The 9754-nt window shown below is 39.3% G+C and overlaps 1 pseudogene; it reads right to left on the bottom strand.

The window, feature by feature from the left end:
• Positions 1-777: 777 nt before the first annotated feature.
• Positions 778-1245, bottom strand: LOC106824655 (gamma-aminobutyric acid receptor-associated protein-like 1 pseudogene; annotated as a pseudogene).
• Positions 1246-9754: the final 8509 nt, after the last annotated feature.

Raw genomic sequence — 9754 nt, 5'->3', positions numbered from 1 at the left:
ATCTACCTTACCTCATACCTGCCTCTTCTGTACATAAGACATCTCTGTCCCCACACACGGAGTGAAGTTTGGGGAATGCTGGAGGAGTGGTTTTAGCCTGTAATTGAAAATGGCTAAGGCTCATTAAAGTCTAAGGCAGGTGTGGAATAAGGGGCACCAGCAGGTTAGACAGAGATGCTCAATAATTAACAATTCCGCTTTAATGCCATCGAAACTATCTTCACAATCACAATGTCCTTCTCGCCTTATTCCTATTTTCCAATAGTAAGAGAGCACCATCTAAATTTCTATGTCTGATGTCTATCACTACCACTGAGGTCATACTCTGATATTTGTGTGTGAGATTAGGATTGGGATGGGGGGAGGTGTGGAGATAGAAGAGATCACACGTCACAATGTCTTAATTACAATAGATCCCTTTTGGTCCCCGGGAATGGTCCACTGCCAATAGTCTAAAAGATTCCCATCTGCTTTTCCTACCCATCTTGTGCACATGTCAAAAACAGAATGTCTGCCCAAAGAGAAGAGCAGGAAGTTGCTGCTGGTCCATAATCATCTCTGGGCCCAACTTGCCTACCTCCTCAGTCTTCTATGAAATCGCACAAAAATGAATTCGCAGCAATGCTGTGAAATTATATCATCCCCATTCCTCTAACAAAGCCAATCCAACAGCTCTGTCTGGACGTGCTTTCTCCCTGGGCTGAGGAAGCAGCAAAAAGTATCAATTGAGTGTGTGAAAATACAGTGCCGCCGTGTGCGGTGTAGTGTTTCCAGATGTCTTCACCTCTGTCTCCTCCACAGTGGGAGCCCTCCCTCTCTTTCCCCAAGTCCCACACATACCCGTCCCGCTACCCACTAGTCCAGGTGCTCCCATCTGCTGGGCTTCCACCACTCACTTCCCATAGACACTCTCATCACTGCAGGCCACATACAGAAAATAGTCTCCCTCATGGTTGTCCTCATACAGCTGGCCCATTACAGCGCTGGTGGGACGGATAGTGTTGTTGACAAAGAGGAATAAGGTGTCCTCAGGTCTCAGGTGGATCCTCTTCCAGATTAAGAAGTAGAACTGGCCAACAGTGAGGTCAGAGGGCGCTAGGTACTTCCTCTCGTCCAGATCAGGCACTCTGACTTTAGGAGACTTCTCCATGATCACAGGGACTCTGTCTGGATATTTCTTCCAGATCGTTTCTCCTTTCTTTTCCAATATTTAAAGGGATGGTCCTTCTTCTACTGGAACTTCATGATGGACCCCAGTGTTTCTAAGATCCCTGGACAGGGCCTGCCTCCCTCGCTGGTGACAGTGTCTCTCCTGTCTTGCTTCCCTCTGCCGAACTTCAATATGTATCAGAATCTCTTTGGAAATGGCAGCTCCTGTCCCAAGGCAGCCTGGCAGAGTTTTCAGAAGGGATTTTGGGTCCCCTGATGAGGAGGTAGGGGATGGCCAGGTTGGATTCTTATCCTTAAACTCAGAATAACATATTCAGATTTTATTTACACCCAGTTCTCATTAAATGGGTACAAATTGGTGTGCTTCATCCTTTTATCTCCTCAGAATTTCTTTTGATGACAGTAATAGTGACTGCTATGAAATATTTGTGTATTTGAATATATGTATTCAAAAATATATATGTATTTTCCATATATTCAAATTTTCAATAAATACCAATATTAAATTCAAATATTATATAGGAGAGCAAAATCTATAATCCCACCCCACAGATATCATTGTTAAGACTATGTTGTAGATAGGCCCATACAAATCCCTACATCCACATCAGTGGGTCTCAATTCAGGGCAATCTTGCCCTCTACAGACATTTTTGGTTATCACAACAGGGCAGGGAAAGGAGTGCTGTTGGGAGTACTAATGGCATCTGATGTGTTGGGGCCCAAGATGGCACTAAACATCCTACAATACACAGGATAGCCCCCTACAACAAAGAATTACCCAACCCCAACTGTCAACATTGCTGAGGCTGAGAAACCCCCCCTTTTTTTTTTGAGGAAGATCAGCCCTGAGCTAACATCTGCCACCAATCCTCTTTTTTGCTGAGGAAGACTGGCCCTGAGCTAACATCCGTGCCCATCTTCCTCTACTTTATATGTGGGACGCCTACTACAGCATGGCTTGCCAAGCTGCACCCAGGATCTGAACTGGCGGACCCTGAGCTGCCCAAAGCGGAATGTGCACACTTAACCACTGAGCCACTGGGCTGGCCCTGAGGCTGAGAAACCCTGATCTCCATGCTCATACCTTTTTTTTTTTGCTGAGGAAAATTAGCCCTGAGCTAACATCTGTATCAGTCTTCCTCTATTTTATATGTGGGATGCCACCACAGCATGGCTAGTGAGTGGCGTAGGTCCATACCTGAGATCTGAACCCGTGAACCTGGCTGCCAAAGTGGAGCACGTGGACCTTTCAACCACTCGGTCACCGGGGCTGGGCCTCTCCTAATCATACTTTGTGTTCAGGTTTGTAACCATGTTTAATAACATATCATGGACATTTTCTCATATTAAAACTTAGAGTTTTACCTTATCTCTTTGTATTCTCAATTGAATAAACTTTTTATGAGAAGTGAGTTTTGAATTTTATCTAAACATTTTCCATTTATTGAGATAAACATGTTTCTTTCCTTTAATATTTTAATAGTGTATACTATGAAGACATTTTCTGATGTCAAGTCATTCTCATAATTCTCAGATGAACCTTATGTGATAAACATTTTTAACTGCTAAGAACTCTTTCCTTTCTCAACTGTGCTTTTTTTTTCATGGCAGCTTATATCTTTTGGCAGGTTCTTTGTGTTTTCAAATCTCTCTGAGGACAGTAATTACAAGTTTTTAGATGGTCTCTTTTCTCCCTGAAATGTTTGTTTCTTCTAGAGTGGATTGTTCTGCTTGCTTATTTTAAGGCTCTTGTTTAGTTTTGCTTTGAATATCTGGGCACTCTAGACTGTTCATGTGTCTTCTTCAATGACACGTTAGATTGTGCAGCATATAAGTTGGCCCAGGTAACCCAGGGTACGTCCGTAGTTCTAAAGGTTGGTTTCGTGACAGATTTTCCCATGAATAGGAGGGGAGACAGGGCTCTCTTGGAGAGTGGGCCGGAATGTGCTGGCAGGGTTCCCTTCAGAGTGAGGGCAGATTGCACAGGTGGGAAAACCCCAGCTAAGCTCAGGCCCCTTATTTGCTGTAGTAAGACAGGTTTAATGTGGTAACAGAATGCTATAGTGTATGTCACCCCCGTGTGTTGCTTCACTTTCTTTTTTCCCTTGTGTCTGCCGTGGAGTTGCAAAGTTGCATTGGGTTTTACTCTACTTCTCTCTTGGACTCCAGCATCCTCCCCAACAGTCTTCCTATTTATTTAGAAATTTGTTCTCATCCTCTCTAACTTGGGTACGGATGCCTCAGTCAGGTATTCTGCATACAAACAGTACAGTTCATTATCTTATCTCATGACTCACTCCGACTCCAGCTCACTGTGAACTAGGAGTTTCTCCCAGAAACCACTGCGGAGGGTGATGCTCAGCTGGGCTTCAGGCCTCTATTTTGGACAGCAGGTTTTTTATTTATGGTTTCTCCATCGGGTGAAGAACTTCCTTTTACATATTTTTTATGACTTCAGTGAGGTTTTGGCAGGTATGAGAGAGAAACACATTTGCTCAGGCCACCGTGTTAGACAAGTTAATATGCAAATTTTAAATTTCAAAACATATTGTCAAAAGCAACCTCCCAAAATAAAATTTGCACCAGTTTACACTTCCATCAACAGAAGATGAGAGTGCCAATTTCCCCGTTCCCATGCCAGCTCTGGGCAAAAGCTCCTTTAAATTTTTCTTAGCTTCGTAGATTAAAAATATTTTCTTTTTCTTTTGATTTGTGTCAGTTTGATTGTCAGCAAATTTAGTATCTTTTCGTCTGTGTAATAGCTTCGTAGTTTCTGTGAATAATCCTCATTCATTTTTCTATTGAAGTGTCTGTTGATTTTTATCGATTTAAAAGATATTTGTATATACTAAGTGTATTAATTATATTTCTGCCATATTGCACATATTGTCCAAGTTTATTATTTGTATTTTATTTTTATTTATGGTGTATTTTGCTCTAGAGGTATAAAAATAAGTTTTGTAGTCAAATTTGTCAACATTTCCCTTTATGGTTTCTGATTTTAGTGTAATACTTAGAATATTTCTTTATCCTACTTTCTTGTGATTTTTTTTATTGCTTGAGATAAATGCATAATTGATCAATATTTCTTGGTTATTAATATAAATATTTATAGCATTGAATTTTTCTCTGATATGGTTTTACCTTTATCCCAAAAGTTTTGATAAGTGGTTTGACATTGTAGCAAAGCAAAAAAAAAAAAAAAAGATATTATAAATAATCTTTAATTCCAGGATTTTTTTTCAGTTTTATTTTGTAATTTCAGTTTTAATTTCTTCTTCACCTAAGAGGTATTTAGAGGTGTCATTTAATATTTCCAGGCAATTGCTTTTTAAAAAAATTCTTTTTTTATTAATAGCTGCTATTTTTTATTTTACTTTGATCAGAGATTTCTACTGTGTAGAATTTATTTATTGACAACATGATCCTTAATCTCTGTGCAATTTCATTTATTCTGTAAAACTCATCCTTAAGCATCCTCATGAGATTACTCACACTGTTATTATCTCTTTCATAGAGCAGGTCTTTCCCACTCTCACCTGAACTACTGTAATTTGGTTGTTACCGGCTTCTCTCTTTTCAGAACAACTCTTCCTTCACACTTTCTTTCCATTTCTAGAAACATGTGTGATCTGAGGTCTGTAAATAATAGTCTTCAAGTATTTGAAGAGTCTTATTATGAGTCCAGACCACAGCAAAATGGAGGTTATACCAACCTTGAACTAGACCTGCAAGATAGCAGAGGCTCTGCGGTACCAGGTGCAGCTGCAACTGCTGGGAGGTTGGAAAGAAGTACAGACCAACCGGCAGAACAAAGTTTTTGAGAAATCTGGAAAATCCAGCAAGACTGATCTCAGGGTAGTCCAAAACCTGGCTGGTGAGTGCTTTAAGAGGCTTGTGGAATAAAGGTGAATTCTGGAGGCAATGGAAATCAGCGATTCAAATAGGCAGCTAGAGAGATCAACCACTGGAATCAACAACTGAGAAGAATTCGCATCTCCAGCCCTTAACAAGATTGCTGACCTGGAAAGGCGACCAAGATTAGAATTAGAAACATGGAACAAGGTAGAAGAATGCTAATCACTGTCACTCAGGATGAGTATCAGAGATGTGAGATGGTAGATGTGATGGTATCAAATCCACTGTTTTTGGATTAGAACTCCTTCAATGACTTCTTCCTAAGATTTGAATTGACCCCAGTGATGAAGCCTTCCCTGGTTTAGGGTAGGCTGTTGGTGGCAGGAAGGAGAGATATTAGACATGATTTGATATAACACATGGAAAACTCAATTATCCCATTATAAGTCTCCCTCTGTAGATGGTGCTATACAATGGAACATTATTTCTCCACCCCCAGTTTTATTGAGATGTAATTGACATACAGCACTGCATAAGTGTGAGGTGTACAGCATAATGACTCGACTTACATGTATTGTGAAATGATACCACAATAAGTTTAGTTAACATCCATCATCTCCTATAGATACAAAAAAAAGGGAAAGAAAGTTTTTTCCTTATGATGAGAACTCTTAAGATCTACTCTCTTATCAACTTTCAAATGTACCATACAGCAGTGTTAACTGTAGTCATCATGTTGTACGTTACATCCCCAGTACTTATTTATATCTGGAGGTTTGTTCCTTTTTTTTTTTATTTTTTGCTGAGGAAGATTCACCCTGAGCTAGCACCAGTGCCAATCTTCCTCTATTTTGTATGTTGGTCACCACCACAGCATGGCTGCCAACAAGTGGTATAGTTCCATGCCTGGGAACCGAACCTGGGCCACCAAAGCGAAATGTGTTGAACTTAACCAGTAGGCCATGGGGCGGGCCCCCAGAAGTTTGTATCTTTTGATCACTTTCCTCCAATTGCCCTTCACCTATTCCTTGCCTCTGGTAACCACAAATCTGATCTCTTTTTCTGTGAATTTGGCGGTGTTTTTTTAATGGTTCCACGTATAAGCGAAATCGTATGGTATTTGTCATTGTCAGTTTGACTTATGTCACTTAGCATAACGCCCTCAAGGTCCATCCATGTTATTGCAAATGATAGGATTTCCTTAATTTTTATGGCTGAATAATATTTGGAGCGTCATTTTTTAAAAAAATAATTAAATGTTCAATTCACACTTTGAAATAAATTGATGCTAGAACTGATAACTATCTTTTTTCAGCTTTATTGAGGTTCAATTGATATATTAAAAACTGCACACATTTAATGTATACAATTTGATGAGTTTGAACATAGGCATACACCTGTGATAACATTGCCACAATGACGGTAATAAACATATCCATCACTCAAAAAGTTTCCTTGTGTCTCTTTGTTTTTTTGTGGTAAGAACAGTTAACATAAGATCTATCTTCTTCACAGATTTTTAAATGCACGATATCATACTGTTAACTAGGGGCATTATGTTGTACAGCTTGTTCATCTTGTATAATTCTAACTTTATACCCATTGAACAACGACTCCCCATTTCCCCTTCCACCCATCCCCTGGCAATGACCATTCAATTTTCTGTTTCTGTAAGCTTGACTATCTTAGGTACCTTATGTAAGTAGAATCATATAAGCATTTGTCCTTCTGTGACTGACTTATTTCACTTAGCTTAATGTCTTCCAGGTCCACCCATGTTGCCACAAATGGCAGGATGTCCTTTTTTTTTAAGGCTGAATAATATTCCATTGTATATCTATGTCACATTTTCTTTATCCATTCATCTGTTGATGGACATTTGGGTTGTTTCCATACCTTGGCTACTGTGAAAAATGCTGCAATGAGCATGGGTGTGCAGATATCTCTATGAGATCCTGATTTCGATTCTTTTGGATATATACCCCAAAGTGGGATTGCTGGATCATATCGTAATTCTAATGATAACTTTACCTTACTATTGTACCAAAATATAAACTAAATATTAATATAGTTCCCACTTTATTGAGTAAAGACTAGAATATTTCTACGGACGTGGAGAAAAATATAAATGAAAATCTCAGAGCCTAATACACTGTAAACTCAATAAATATTTTTGAGTTAATGAATGAGTAAATGAATCACAGTTTAATTTGCAAGAGGGGAGAAAAATTAAACACCCTTTAGTAGGGAAATAGAAAAGTATAATACACTCATATTATGTAATACTGTAGGATCGTGGAAAAATAATCAGATAGATCTTTTTGTACTCATTCACATTGAAGGGTGTTTGTAATTTTTTTAACCCAGAAAAAAAGAGAATAATGGACTCCACGTATGCATTTTCCAGCTTCAACAATTATCAACATTCTGAAATTCTCATTTCATCTTTCTCCCTCTTTTGTTCATGATGTATTTGAGGAGTAAAACATGCACAAATGCACATAGGATCATCTAATATTTTGTTTAAAAAGTAACACACCGAAAGTGTCTGTGTGTGTATGTGTGTGTATGTAGTAAGACATCTGGAAGAAAACCTGAGTTAAATGATCAGCCCTAGTGCATGGGAGTGAGGTAGGTAGGTAAGATTTTAATTTTTACTTTATACTCCTGGGTGGTTGGTTTGTTTGTTTTTACAGTATTATGTATTACTTTTGCAATTAAATTTTTATTTTATTTTATTTTTTTCCTTTTTCTCCCCAAAGCCCCCTGGTACATAGTTGCATATTCTTTGTTGTGGGTCCTTCTAGTTGTGGCACGTGGGATGCCGCCTCAGCATGGCTTAATGAGCAGTGCCATGTCTGCGCCCAGGATTCCAACCAACAAAACACTGAGCCGCCTGCAGCGGAGCGCACAAACTTAACCACTCGGCCACGGGGCCAGCCCCCTCAGTTAAATTTTTTTTAAAGATTGGCACCTGAGCTAACAACTGTTGCCAGTCTTCTTCTTCTACTTCTTTTTTTTTTTCTTTTTCTCCCCAAATGCCCCCAGTACATAGTTGTATATTTTACTGTGGGTCCTTCTAGTTGTGGCATGTGGGACGCTGCCTCAGTGTGGCCTGATGAGTGGTATCATGTCTGCACTCAGGATCCAAACCAGCCAAACCCTGGGCCGCCGCAGCAGAGCATGTGAACTTAATCACTCCGCCATGGGGCCTGCCCCATGCAATTAAATTTTTAATGAAAAGGAAGGAAAGCATTTTACACAAAGAGCTCAACAAAATTAACCACCATTATTATTGCTATTAACTTCAGTGTCCAAGGGAGAAATTTAGTCCAGCATTTACATATGGCCTTTGTAATAATTTCAGTTGTCTATTGTGTCAGATATCAACAATGCATTGTAGTGGTTTTAATATGCATGCTGTCAATGTAATCATATGTTACTAAAAACTCACAGCACTGCCAGAAAAGAAAATAAAGCTAAGCTATCCAGTGACAGCAAAGGACTGAACAAAATTATGAGTAGTAATTGATTTCTTCAGCGCAGAATGAGTTGTCACAAGATGAAGAGTGGGCAACTCCTCCGTATTGCGTGTTATACAGAACAGGAGGTGAATGCAGGTATTGCATCCTCCCTGGAGGCTGAACAGCCCGTCACTCACACAGCACACATTGTACCATGAGGACACAGCTACAACCCTGACAAACACTAATTCTTTCCTGTCTCTCTTCTGTGAACACATGGGACAACTACCTTTCAAGGAAAGAAGTGAGTTTAGTGCACAGTATTGAAAAACGCTGAGGAAGTGCCTGTTATGGACTGAATTGTTTCCCCCGCAAATTCATATGAAGCTCTACCCGCCGATGTGCCTGTCTTTGGAGATAGAACTTTTAAGGAGGTAATATAGGTTAAATAGAACTTTTAAGGAGGTAATAAAGGTTAAATGAGGTCCTAGGGTGGGTCCCTAATCAATAGAACTGATGTCCTTATAAGAAGAGTAAGAGACACCAGAGATGTCTCTCTCTGTGCACACGCAGAAGAAAGGTCCATGTGAGGACACAGTGGTCAGGTGGCTGTCTATAAGCCAGGAAGAGAGGCCTCACCAGAAACCAACCTTTCTGGCACCTTGATCTTGGATGTCTAGTCTCTAGAACTGTGAAAAAATAAGTTTCTGTTCTTTAAGCTAGCCAATCTATGGCAGCCTGGCAGACTGACACAAAGCCCTAGCATGTTTCTTTAAGACTCCCTTTTTGTTGAACTGAGATCTTGTGTTGTCTTTTTTCAAGGAATGCTATTCAATCCTCTGGTCTCTTATCTGTCTTTTGTTCTCAATCTTGTTCTTTCTCAATCATTTCTTATCATTTTTGTATTGCTAAGCTTTTATTAAAATATAGTCTTGCGTTCTTTAGATAAGAAAACGAAGAAAATGCAGTACGATGTGTTTGTTCTTTGAAATGGCCAGTAGAGAAAAATACAGCTCATAACTCTGATTTAGAATCAAATTGCCAAAATACCTTAGTTTCCATGCACGTTTGTATTATCTTCTTTATACTCTCTATACTAACTTTATTCATCTGAATCCATTTGAAAAATGGTGACCCTATCAGCCTATCAAGGTTACCATTTCTATTCAAGCAGAATTGTTAAATAACCTATTATTTTTTATAAACCTCAAAAGTAAAGAGGTCTGTCTTATTTCACTATAATGACAGCAACAACAAAAT

Source organism: Equus asinus, chromosome 27 (assembly GCF_041296235.1).
Source record: "Equus asinus isolate D_3611 breed Donkey chromosome 27, EquAss-T2T_v2, whole genome shotgun sequence".
In the NCBI taxonomy this organism is placed as follows: domain Eukaryota; kingdom Metazoa; phylum Chordata; class Mammalia; order Perissodactyla; family Equidae; genus Equus; species Equus asinus.
Note: the sequence above shows the minus strand (reverse complement) of the source record. Positions and strands in the feature narration are given on the sequence as shown.